This window comes from Phallusia mammillata, chromosome 3 (genome assembly GCF_965637545.1).
Source record: "Phallusia mammillata chromosome 3, kaPhaMamm4.hap1.1, whole genome shotgun sequence".
Taxonomy (NCBI): domain Eukaryota; kingdom Metazoa; phylum Chordata; class Ascidiacea; order Phlebobranchia; family Ascidiidae; genus Phallusia; species Phallusia mammillata.
In genome coordinates this window covers 10,649,089-10,658,438 of record NC_137254.1, presented here as the reverse complement: position 1 = coordinate 10,658,438, position 9,350 = coordinate 10,649,089, and the positions used below count along the sequence as shown (strand labels likewise).

At 40.4% G+C, this 9,350-nt stretch overlaps 27 non-coding genes across 27 annotated transcripts; all 27 read left to right on the top strand.

The window, feature by feature from the left end:
- The first annotated feature begins 147 nt into the window (after positions 1–147).
- Positions 148–289, top strand: LOC145221521 (U4 spliceosomal RNA). Its single transcript, XR_013858992.1, has one exon. It is a non-coding gene; the product is annotated as a U4 spliceosomal RNA (small nuclear RNA).
- A 175-nt stretch (positions 290–464) lies between these two features.
- On the top strand, positions 465–581 carry LOC145221219 (U5 spliceosomal RNA). The gene has a single exon (XR_013858710.1). It is a non-coding gene; the product is annotated as a U5 spliceosomal RNA (small nuclear RNA).
- Positions 582–836: 255 nt separating this feature from the next.
- Positions 837–978, top strand: LOC145221520 (U4 spliceosomal RNA). Its single transcript, XR_013858991.1, has one exon. It is a non-coding gene; the product is annotated as a U4 spliceosomal RNA (small nuclear RNA).
- Positions 979–1,153: 175 nt separating this feature from the next.
- LOC145221218 (U5 spliceosomal RNA) lies at positions 1,154–1,270 on the top strand. The gene has a single exon (XR_013858709.1). It is a non-coding gene; the product is annotated as a U5 spliceosomal RNA (small nuclear RNA).
- Positions 1,271–1,525: 255 nt separating this feature from the next.
- On the top strand, positions 1,526–1,667 carry LOC145221518 (U4 spliceosomal RNA). Its single transcript, XR_013858989.1, has one exon. It is a non-coding gene; the product is annotated as a U4 spliceosomal RNA (small nuclear RNA).
- Positions 1,668–1,842: 175 nt separating this feature from the next.
- Positions 1,843–1,959, top strand: LOC145221217 (U5 spliceosomal RNA). Its single transcript, XR_013858708.1, has one exon. It is a non-coding gene; the product is annotated as a U5 spliceosomal RNA (small nuclear RNA).
- Positions 1,960–2,214: 255 nt separating this feature from the next.
- Positions 2,215–2,356, top strand: LOC145221517 (U4 spliceosomal RNA). The gene has a single exon (XR_013858988.1). It is a non-coding gene; the product is annotated as a U4 spliceosomal RNA (small nuclear RNA).
- A 175-nt stretch (positions 2,357–2,531) lies between these two features.
- On the top strand, positions 2,532–2,648 carry LOC145221216 (U5 spliceosomal RNA). The gene has a single exon (XR_013858707.1). It is a non-coding gene; the product is annotated as a U5 spliceosomal RNA (small nuclear RNA).
- A 255-nt stretch (positions 2,649–2,903) lies between these two features.
- LOC145221515 (U4 spliceosomal RNA) lies at positions 2,904–3,045 on the top strand. The gene has a single exon (XR_013858987.1). It is a non-coding gene; the product is annotated as a U4 spliceosomal RNA (small nuclear RNA).
- A 175-nt stretch (positions 3,046–3,220) lies between these two features.
- On the top strand, positions 3,221–3,337 carry LOC145221215 (U5 spliceosomal RNA). Its single transcript, XR_013858706.1, has one exon. It is a non-coding gene; the product is annotated as a U5 spliceosomal RNA (small nuclear RNA).
- Positions 3,338–3,592: 255 nt separating this feature from the next.
- LOC145221514 (U4 spliceosomal RNA) lies at positions 3,593–3,734 on the top strand. Its single transcript, XR_013858986.1, has one exon. It is a non-coding gene; the product is annotated as a U4 spliceosomal RNA (small nuclear RNA).
- A 175-nt stretch (positions 3,735–3,909) lies between these two features.
- On the top strand, positions 3,910–4,026 carry LOC145221213 (U5 spliceosomal RNA). The gene has a single exon (XR_013858705.1). It is a non-coding gene; the product is annotated as a U5 spliceosomal RNA (small nuclear RNA).
- Positions 4,027–4,281: 255 nt separating this feature from the next.
- On the top strand, positions 4,282–4,423 carry LOC145221513 (U4 spliceosomal RNA). The gene has a single exon (XR_013858985.1). It is a non-coding gene; the product is annotated as a U4 spliceosomal RNA (small nuclear RNA).
- A 175-nt stretch (positions 4,424–4,598) lies between these two features.
- On the top strand, positions 4,599–4,715 carry LOC145221212 (U5 spliceosomal RNA). Its single transcript, XR_013858704.1, has one exon. It is a non-coding gene; the product is annotated as a U5 spliceosomal RNA (small nuclear RNA).
- Positions 4,716–4,970: 255 nt separating this feature from the next.
- LOC145221512 (U4 spliceosomal RNA) lies at positions 4,971–5,112 on the top strand. The gene has a single exon (XR_013858984.1). It is a non-coding gene; the product is annotated as a U4 spliceosomal RNA (small nuclear RNA).
- A 175-nt stretch (positions 5,113–5,287) lies between these two features.
- On the top strand, positions 5,288–5,404 carry LOC145221210 (U5 spliceosomal RNA). Its single transcript, XR_013858702.1, has one exon. It is a non-coding gene; the product is annotated as a U5 spliceosomal RNA (small nuclear RNA).
- Positions 5,405–5,659: 255 nt separating this feature from the next.
- Positions 5,660–5,801, top strand: LOC145221511 (U4 spliceosomal RNA). Its single transcript, XR_013858983.1, has one exon. It is a non-coding gene; the product is annotated as a U4 spliceosomal RNA (small nuclear RNA).
- A 175-nt stretch (positions 5,802–5,976) lies between these two features.
- LOC145221209 (U5 spliceosomal RNA) lies at positions 5,977–6,093 on the top strand. Its single transcript, XR_013858701.1, has one exon. It is a non-coding gene; the product is annotated as a U5 spliceosomal RNA (small nuclear RNA).
- Positions 6,094–6,348: 255 nt separating this feature from the next.
- Positions 6,349–6,490, top strand: LOC145221510 (U4 spliceosomal RNA). Its single transcript, XR_013858982.1, has one exon. It is a non-coding gene; the product is annotated as a U4 spliceosomal RNA (small nuclear RNA).
- A 175-nt stretch (positions 6,491–6,665) lies between these two features.
- On the top strand, positions 6,666–6,782 carry LOC145221208 (U5 spliceosomal RNA). Its single transcript, XR_013858700.1, has one exon. It is a non-coding gene; the product is annotated as a U5 spliceosomal RNA (small nuclear RNA).
- A 255-nt stretch (positions 6,783–7,037) lies between these two features.
- On the top strand, positions 7,038–7,179 carry LOC145221509 (U4 spliceosomal RNA). Its single transcript, XR_013858981.1, has one exon. It is a non-coding gene; the product is annotated as a U4 spliceosomal RNA (small nuclear RNA).
- Positions 7,180–7,354: 175 nt separating this feature from the next.
- LOC145221207 (U5 spliceosomal RNA) lies at positions 7,355–7,471 on the top strand. Its single transcript, XR_013858699.1, has one exon. It is a non-coding gene; the product is annotated as a U5 spliceosomal RNA (small nuclear RNA).
- A 255-nt stretch (positions 7,472–7,726) lies between these two features.
- On the top strand, positions 7,727–7,868 carry LOC145221508 (U4 spliceosomal RNA). Its single transcript, XR_013858980.1, has one exon. It is a non-coding gene; the product is annotated as a U4 spliceosomal RNA (small nuclear RNA).
- Positions 7,869–8,043: 175 nt separating this feature from the next.
- On the top strand, positions 8,044–8,160 carry LOC145221206 (U5 spliceosomal RNA). Its single transcript, XR_013858698.1, has one exon. It is a non-coding gene; the product is annotated as a U5 spliceosomal RNA (small nuclear RNA).
- Positions 8,161–8,415: 255 nt separating this feature from the next.
- On the top strand, positions 8,416–8,557 carry LOC145221506 (U4 spliceosomal RNA). Its single transcript, XR_013858978.1, has one exon. It is a non-coding gene; the product is annotated as a U4 spliceosomal RNA (small nuclear RNA).
- Positions 8,558–8,732: 175 nt separating this feature from the next.
- Positions 8,733–8,849, top strand: LOC145221205 (U5 spliceosomal RNA). The gene has a single exon (XR_013858697.1). It is a non-coding gene; the product is annotated as a U5 spliceosomal RNA (small nuclear RNA).
- A 255-nt stretch (positions 8,850–9,104) lies between these two features.
- On the top strand, positions 9,105–9,246 carry LOC145221505 (U4 spliceosomal RNA). The gene has a single exon (XR_013858977.1). It is a non-coding gene; the product is annotated as a U4 spliceosomal RNA (small nuclear RNA).
- Positions 9,247–9,350: the final 104 nt, after the last annotated feature.

The following is a 9,350-nucleotide window of genomic DNA, read 5'->3' as shown; positions in this document are numbered from 1 at the left end:
TCAGTGCCCTCTTTCATTTTTTTTTGTGATCGTTATCATTTAAATACCGTGGGCATCGCAAACTGACACAGAAAGTCGTAGTCTCGATTTGCAACAAACATAAATGTTACAAGCGGGCACAAGAGTAAGGAACTAGATTCCAAAGGCAGCTTTGCGCAGAGGCGATATCGTAGCTGATGAGGATATTCCGAGGCGCGATTATTGCTAGTTGAAAACTAAACCCAATACCCCGCCCTGTTACCGCTTTGTACGGTTTTAACAGGGGCAATATATGGACGATTCTTGCAATCGCTGATTTCTTTTAGTATTTAATCTCCAGAAAGCGTGCGTGTGTCGACATGACAAATCGTGTGGCATTATTTAAGTATTGTACAAAGGACAATTTGCAAAAAATTTGAACCAAACACACCACAAACTGAAAGTCGGAATCTGTTTCTTTCGTTAATACTACCTATTCGTTCTGCAACTCTGATCTCACTTCAACATGAGCAAATCTTTCGCCTTTTACTAAAGATTTCCGTGGAGTGGGGTATTTTCAAGAGTCTTTGCTATTTGTTGAAACCACAACAACTGCTTGTGGTGAAATCGTCAATCAATCGATGTGCATGACCATTGTCAGTTATGGTTGGTGCGGTTAATCGGACAATTAATGAAACGCTTTCCGCATAGAAATGCTATATCTTAGCAACTCAGTGCCCTCTTTCATTTTTTTTTGTGATCGTTATCATTTAAATACCGTGGGCATCGCAAACTGACACAGAAAGTCGTAGTCTCGATTTGCAACAAACATAAATGTTACAAGCGGGCACAAGAGTAAGGAACTAGATTCCAAAGGCAGCTTTGCGCAGAGGCGATATCGTAGCTGATGAGGATATTCCGAGGCGCGATTATTGCTAGTTGAAAACTAAACCCAATACCCCGCCCTGTTACCGCTTTGTACGGTTTTAACAGGGGCAATATATGGACGATTCTTGCAATCGCTGATTTCTTTTAGTATTTAATCTCCAGAAAGCGTGCGTGTGTCGACATGACAAATCGTGTGGCATTATTTAAGTATTGTACAAAGGACAATTTGCAAAAAATTTGAACCAAACACACCACAAACTGAAAGTCGGAATCTGTTTCTTTCGTTAATACTACCTATTCGTTCTGCAACTCTGATCTCACTTCAACATGAGCAAATCTTTCGCCTTTTACTAAAGATTTCCGTGGAGTGGGGTATTTTCAAGAGTCTTTGCTATTTGTTGAAACCACAACAACTGCTTGTGGTGAAATCGTCAATCAATCGATGTGCATGACCATTGTCAGTTATGGTTGGTGCGGTTAATCGGACAATTAATGAAACGCTTTCCGCATAGAAATGCTATATCTTAGCAACTCAGTGCCCTCTTTCATTTTTTTTTGTGATCGTTATCATTTAAATACCGTGGGCATCGCAAACTGACACAGAAAGTCGTAGTCTCGATTTGCAACAAACATAAATGTTACAAGCGGGCACAAGAGTAAGGAACTAGATTCCAAAGGCAGCTTTGCGCAGAGGCGATATCGTAGCTGATGAGGATATTCCGAGGCGCGATTATTGCTAGTTGAAAACTAAACCCAATACCCCGCCCTGTTACCGCTTTGTACGGTTTTAACAGGGGCAATATATGGACGATTCTTGCAATCGCTGATTTCTTTTAGTATTTAATCTCCAGAAAGCGTGCGTGTGTCGACATGACAAATCGTGTGGCATTATTTAAGTATTGTACAAAGGACAATTTGCAAAAAATTTGAACCAAACACACCACAAACTGAAAGTCGGAATCTGTTTCTTTCGTTAATACTACCTATTCGTTCTGCAACTCTGATCTCACTTCAACATGAGCAAATCTTTCGCCTTTTACTAAAGATTTCCGTGGAGTGGGGTATTTTCAAGAGTCTTTGCTATTTGTTGAAACCACAACAACTGCTTGTGGTGAAATCGTCAATCAATCGATGTGCATGACCATTGTCAGTTATGGTTGGTGCGGTTAATCGGACAATTAATGAAACGCTTTCCGCATAGAAATGCTATATCTTAGCAACTCAGTGCCCTCTTTCATTTTTTTTTGTGATCGTTATCATTTAAATACCGTGGGCATCGCAAACTGACACAGAAAGTCGTAGTCTCGATTTGCAACAAACATAAATGTTACAAGCGGGCACAAGAGTAAGGAACTAGATTCCAAAGGCAGCTTTGCGCAGAGGCGATATCGTAGCTGATGAGGATATTCCGAGGCGCGATTATTGCTAGTTGAAAACTAAACCCAATACCCCGCCCTGTTACCGCTTTGTACGGTTTTAACAGGGGCAATATATGGACGATTCTTGCAATCGCTGATTTCTTTTAGTATTTAATCTCCAGAAAGCGTGCGTGTGTCGACATGACAAATCGTGTGGCATTATTTAAGTATTGTACAAAGGACAATTTGCAAAAAATTTGAACCAAACACACCACAAACTGAAAGTCGGAATCTGTTTCTTTCGTTAATACTACCTATTCGTTCTGCAACTCTGATCTCACTTCAACATGAGCAAATCTTTCGCCTTTTACTAAAGATTTCCGTGGAGTGGGGTATTTTCAAGAGTCTTTGCTATTTGTTGAAACCACAACAACTGCTTGTGGTGAAATCGTCAATCAATCGATGTGCATGACCATTGTCAGTTATGGTTGGTGCGGTTAATCGGACAATTAATGAAACGCTTTCCGCATAGAAATGCTATATCTTAGCAACTCAGTGCCCTCTTTCATTTTTTTTTGTGATCGTTATCATTTAAATACCGTGGGCATCGCAAACTGACACAGAAAGTCGTAGTCTCGATTTGCAACAAACATAAATGTTACAAGCGGGCACAAGAGTAAGGAACTAGATTCCAAAGGCAGCTTTGCGCAGAGGCGATATCGTAGCTGATGAGGATATTCCGAGGCGCGATTATTGCTAGTTGAAAACTAAACCCAATACCCCGCCCTGTTACCGCTTTGTACGGTTTTAACAGGGGCAATATATGGACGATTCTTGCAATCGCTGATTTCTTTTAGTATTTAATCTCCAGAAAGCGTGCGTGTGTCGACATGACAAATCGTGTGGCATTATTTAAGTATTGTACAAAGGACAATTTGCAAAAAATTTGAACCAAACACACCACAAACTGAAAGTCGGAATCTGTTTCTTTCGTTAATACTACCTATTCGTTCTGCAACTCTGATCTCACTTCAACATGAGCAAATCTTTCGCCTTTTACTAAAGATTTCCGTGGAGTGGGGTATTTTCAAGAGTCTTTGCTATTTGTTGAAACCACAACAACTGCTTGTGGTGAAATCGTCAATCAATCGATGTGCATGACCATTGTCAGTTATGGTTGGTGCGGTTAATCGGACAATTAATGAAACGCTTTCCGCATAGAAATGCTATATCTTAGCAACTCAGTGCCCTCTTTCATTTTTTTTTGTGATCGTTATCATTTAAATACCGTGGGCATCGCAAACTGACACAGAAAGTCGTAGTCTCGATTTGCAACAAACATAAATGTTACAAGCGGGCACAAGAGTAAGGAACTAGATTCCAAAGGCAGCTTTGCGCAGAGGCGATATCGTAGCTGATGAGGATATTCCGAGGCGCGATTATTGCTAGTTGAAAACTAAACCCAATACCCCGCCCTGTTACCGCTTTGTACGGTTTTAACAGGGGCAATATATGGACGATTCTTGCAATCGCTGATTTCTTTTAGTATTTAATCTCCAGAAAGCGTGCGTGTGTCGACATGACAAATCGTGTGGCATTATTTAAGTATTGTACAAAGGACAATTTGCAAAAAATTTGAACCAAACACACCACAAACTGAAAGTCGGAATCTGTTTCTTTCGTTAATACTACCTATTCGTTCTGCAACTCTGATCTCACTTCAACATGAGCAAATCTTTCGCCTTTTACTAAAGATTTCCGTGGAGTGGGGTATTTTCAAGAGTCTTTGCTATTTGTTGAAACCACAACAACTGCTTGTGGTGAAATCGTCAATCAATCGATGTGCATGACCATTGTCAGTTATGGTTGGTGCGGTTAATCGGACAATTAATGAAACGCTTTCCGCATAGAAATGCTATATCTTAGCAACTCAGTGCCCTCTTTCATTTTTTTTTGTGATCGTTATCATTTAAATACCGTGGGCATCGCAAACTGACACAGAAAGTCGTAGTCTCGATTTGCAACAAACATAAATGTTACAAGCGGGCACAAGAGTAAGGAACTAGATTCCAAAGGCAGCTTTGCGCAGAGGCGATATCGTAGCTGATGAGGATATTCCGAGGCGCGATTATTGCTAGTTGAAAACTAAACCCAATACCCCGCCCTGTTACCGCTTTGTACGGTTTTAACAGGGGCAATATATGGACGATTCTTGCAATCGCTGATTTCTTTTAGTATTTAATCTCCAGAAAGCGTGCGTGTGTCGACATGACAAATCGTGTGGCATTATTTAAGTATTGTACAAAGGACAATTTGCAAAAAATTTGAACCAAACACACCACAAACTGAAAGTCGGAATCTGTTTCTTTCGTTAATACTACCTATTCGTTCTGCAACTCTGATCTCACTTCAACATGAGCAAATCTTTCGCCTTTTACTAAAGATTTCCGTGGAGTGGGGTATTTTCAAGAGTCTTTGCTATTTGTTGAAACCACAACAACTGCTTGTGGTGAAATCGTCAATCAATCGATGTGCATGACCATTGTCAGTTATGGTTGGTGCGGTTAATCGGACAATTAATGAAACGCTTTCCGCATAGAAATGCTATATCTTAGCAACTCAGTGCCCTCTTTCATTTTTTTTTGTGATCGTTATCATTTAAATACCGTGGGCATCGCAAACTGACACAGAAAGTCGTAGTCTCGATTTGCAACAAACATAAATGTTACAAGCGGGCACAAGAGTAAGGAACTAGATTCCAAAGGCAGCTTTGCGCAGAGGCGATATCGTAGCTGATGAGGATATTCCGAGGCGCGATTATTGCTAGTTGAAAACTAAACCCAATACCCCGCCCTGTTACCGCTTTGTACGGTTTTAACAGGGGCAATATATGGACGATTCTTGCAATCGCTGATTTCTTTTAGTATTTAATCTCCAGAAAGCGTGCGTGTGTCGACATGACAAATCGTGTGGCATTATTTAAGTATTGTACAAAGGACAATTTGCAAAAAATTTGAACCAAACACACCACAAACTGAAAGTCGGAATCTGTTTCTTTCGTTAATACTACCTATTCGTTCTGCAACTCTGATCTCACTTCAACATGAGCAAATCTTTCGCCTTTTACTAAAGATTTCCGTGGAGTGGGGTATTTTCAAGAGTCTTTGCTATTTGTTGAAACCACAACAACTGCTTGTGGTGAAATCGTCAATCAATCGATGTGCATGACCATTGTCAGTTATGGTTGGTGCGGTTAATCGGACAATTAATGAAACGCTTTCCGCATAGAAATGCTATATCTTAGCAACTCAGTGCCCTCTTTCATTTTTTTTTGTGATCGTTATCATTTAAATACCGTGGCCATCGCAAACTGACACAGAAAGTCGTAGTCTCGATTTGCAACAAACATAAATGTTACAAGCGGGCACAAGAGTAAGGAACTAGATTCCAAAGGCAGCTTTGCGCAGAGGCGATATCGTAGCTGATGAGGATATTCCGAGGCGCGATTATTGCTAGTTGAAAACTAAACCCAATACCCCGCCCTGTTACCGCTTTGTACGGTTTTAACAGGGGCAATATATGGACGATTCTTGCAATCGCTGATTTCTTTTAGTATTTAATCTCCAGAAAGCGTGCGTGTGTCGACATGACAAATCGTGTGGCATTATTTAAGTATTGTACAAAGGACAATTTGCAAAAAATTTGAACCAAACACACCACAAACTGAAAGTCGGAATCTGTTTCTTTCGTTAATACTACCTATTCGTTCTGCAACTCTGATCTCACTTCAACATGAGCAAATCTTTCGCCTTTTACTAAAGATTTCCGTGGAGTGGGGTATTTTCAAGAGTCTTTGCTATTTGTTGAAACCACAACAACTGCTTGTGGTGAAATCGTCAATCAATCGATGTGCATGACCATTGTCAGTTATGGTTGGTGCGGTTAATCGGACAATTAATGAAACGCTTTCCGCATAGAAATGCTATATCTTAGCAACTCAGTGCCCTCTTTCATTTTTTTTTGTGATCGTTATCATTTAAATACCGTGGCCATCGCAAACTGACACAGAAAGTCGTAGTCTCGATTTGCAACAAACATAAATGTTACAAGCGGGCACAAGAGTAAGGAACTAGATTCCAAAGGCAGCTTTGCGCAGAGGCGATATCGTAGCTGATGAGGATATTCCGAGGCGCGATTATTGCTAGTTGAAAACTAAACCCAATACCCCGCCCTGTTACCGCTTTGTACGGTTTTAACAGGGGCAATATATGGACGATTCTTGCAATCGCTGATTTCTTTTAGTATTTAATCTCCAGAAAGCGTGCGTGTGTCGACATGACAAATCGTGTGGCATTATTTAAGTATTGTACAAAGGACAATTTGCAAAAAATTTGAACCAAACACACCACAAACTGAAAGTCGGAATCTGTTTCTTTCGTTAATACTACCTATTCGTTCTGCAACTCTGATCTCACTTCAACATGAGCAAATCTTTCGCCTTTTACTAAAGATTTCCGTGGAGTGGGGTATTTTCAAGAGTCTTTGCTATTTGTTGAAACCACAACAACTGCTTGTGGTGAAATCGTCAATCAATCGATGTGCATGACCATTGTCAGTTATGGTTGGTGCGGTTAATCGGACAATTAATGAAACGCTTTCCGCATAGAAATGCTATATCTTAGCAACTCAGTGCCCTCTTTCATTTTTTTTTGTGATCGTTATCATTTAAATACCGTGGCCATCGCAAACTGACACAGAAAGTCGTAGTCTCGATTTGCAACAAACATAAATGTTACAAGCGGGCACAAGAGTAAGGAACTAGATTCCAAAGGCAGCTTTGCGCAGAGGCGATATCGTAGCTGATGAGGATATTCCGAGGCGCGATTATTGCTAGTTGAAAACTAAACCCAATACCCCGCCCTGTTACCGCTTTGTACGGTTTTAACAGGGGCAATATATGGACGATTCTTGCAATCGCTGATTTCTTTTAGTATTTAATCTCCAGAAAGCGTGCGTGTGTCGACATGACAAATCGTGTGGCATTATTTAAGTATTGTACAAAGGACAATTTGCAAAAAATTTGAACCAAACACACCACAAACTGAAAGTCGGAATCTGTTTCTTTCGTTAATACTACCTATTCGTTCTGCAACTCTGATCTCACTTCAACATGAGCAAATCTTTCGCCTTTTACTAAAGATTTCCGTGGAGTGGGGTATTTTCAAGAGTCTTTGCTATTTGTTGAAACCACAACAACTGCTTGTGGTGAAATCGTCAATCAATCGATGTGCATGACCATTGTCAGTTATGGTTGGTGCGGTTAATCGGACAATTAATGAAACGCTTTCCGCATAGAAATGCTATATCTTAGCAACTCAGTGCCCTCTTTCATTTTTTTTTGTGATCGTTATCATTTAAATACCGTGGCCATCGCAAACTGACACAGAAAGTCGTAGTCTCGATTTGCAACAAACATAAATGTTACAAGCGGGCACAAGAGTAAGGAACTAGATTCCAAAGGCAGCTTTGCGCAGAGGCGATATCGTAGCTGATGAGGATATTCCGAGGCGCGATTATTGCTAGTTGAAAACTAAACCCAATACCCCGCCCTGTTACCGCTTTGTACGGTTTTAACAGGGGCAATATATGGACGATTCTTGCAATCGCTGATTTCTTTTAGTATTTAATCTCCAGAAAGCGTGCGTGTGTCGACATGACAAATCGTGTGGCATTATTTAAGTATTGTACAAAGGACAATTTGCAAAAAATTTGAACCAAACACACCACAAACTGAAAGTCGGAATCTGTTTCTTTCGTTAATACTACCTATTCGTTCTGCAACTCTGATCTCACTTCAACATGAGCAAATCTTTCGCCTTTTACTAAAGATTTCCGTGGAGTGGGGTATTTTCAAGAGTCTTTGCTATTTGTTGAAACCACAACAACTGCTTGTGGTGAAATCGTCAATCAATCGATGTGCATGACCATTGTCAGTTATGGTTGGTGCGGTTAATCGGACAATTAATGAAACGCTTTCCGCATAGAAATGCTATATCTTAGCAACTCAGTGCCCTCTTTCATTTTTTTTTGTGATCGTTATCATTTAAATACCGTGGCCATCGCAAACTGACACAGAAAGTCGTAGTCTCGATTTGCAACAAACATAAATGTTACAAGCGGGCACAAGAGTAAGGAACTAGATTCCAAAGGCAGCTTTGCGCAGAGGCGATATCGTAGCTGATGAGGATATTCCGAGGCGCGATTATTGCTAGTTGAAAACTAAACCCAATACCCCGCCCTGTTACCGCTTTGTACGGTTTTAACAGGGGCAATATATGGACGATTCTTGCAATCGCTGATTTCTTTTAGTATTTAATCTCCAGAAAGCGTGCGTGTGTCGACATGACAAATCGTGTGGCATTATTTAAGTATTGTACAAAGGACAATTTGCAAAAAATTTGAACCAAACACACCACAAACTGAAAGTCGGAATCTGTTTCTTTCGTTAATACTACCTATTCGTTCTGCAACTCTGATCTCACTTCAACATGAGCAAATCTTTCGCCTTTTACTAAAGATTTCCGTGGAGTGGGGTATTTTCAAGAGTCTTTGCTATTTGTTGAAACCACAACAACTGCTTGTGGTGAAATCGTCAATCAATCGATGTGCATGACCATTGTCAGTTATGGTTGGTGCGGTTAATCGGACAATTAATGAAACGCTTTCCGCATAGAAATGCTATATCTTAGCAACTCAGTGCCCTCTTTCATTTTTTTTTGTGATCGTTATCATTTAAATACCGTGGCCATCGCAAACTGACACAGAAAGTCGTAGTCTCGATTTGCAACAAACATAAATGTTACAAGCGGGCACAAGAGTAAGGAACTAGATTCCAAAGGCAGCTTTGCGCAGAGGCGATATCGTAGCTGATGAGGATATTCCGAGGCGCGATTATTGCTAGTTGAAAACTAAACCCAATACCCCGCCCTGTTACCGCTTTGTACGGTTTTAACAGGGGCAATATATGGACGATTCTTGCAATCGCTGATTTCTTTTAGTATTTAATCTCCAGAAAGCGTGCGTGTGTCGACATGACAAATCGTGTGGCATTATTTAAGTATTGTACAAAGGACAATTTGCAAAAAA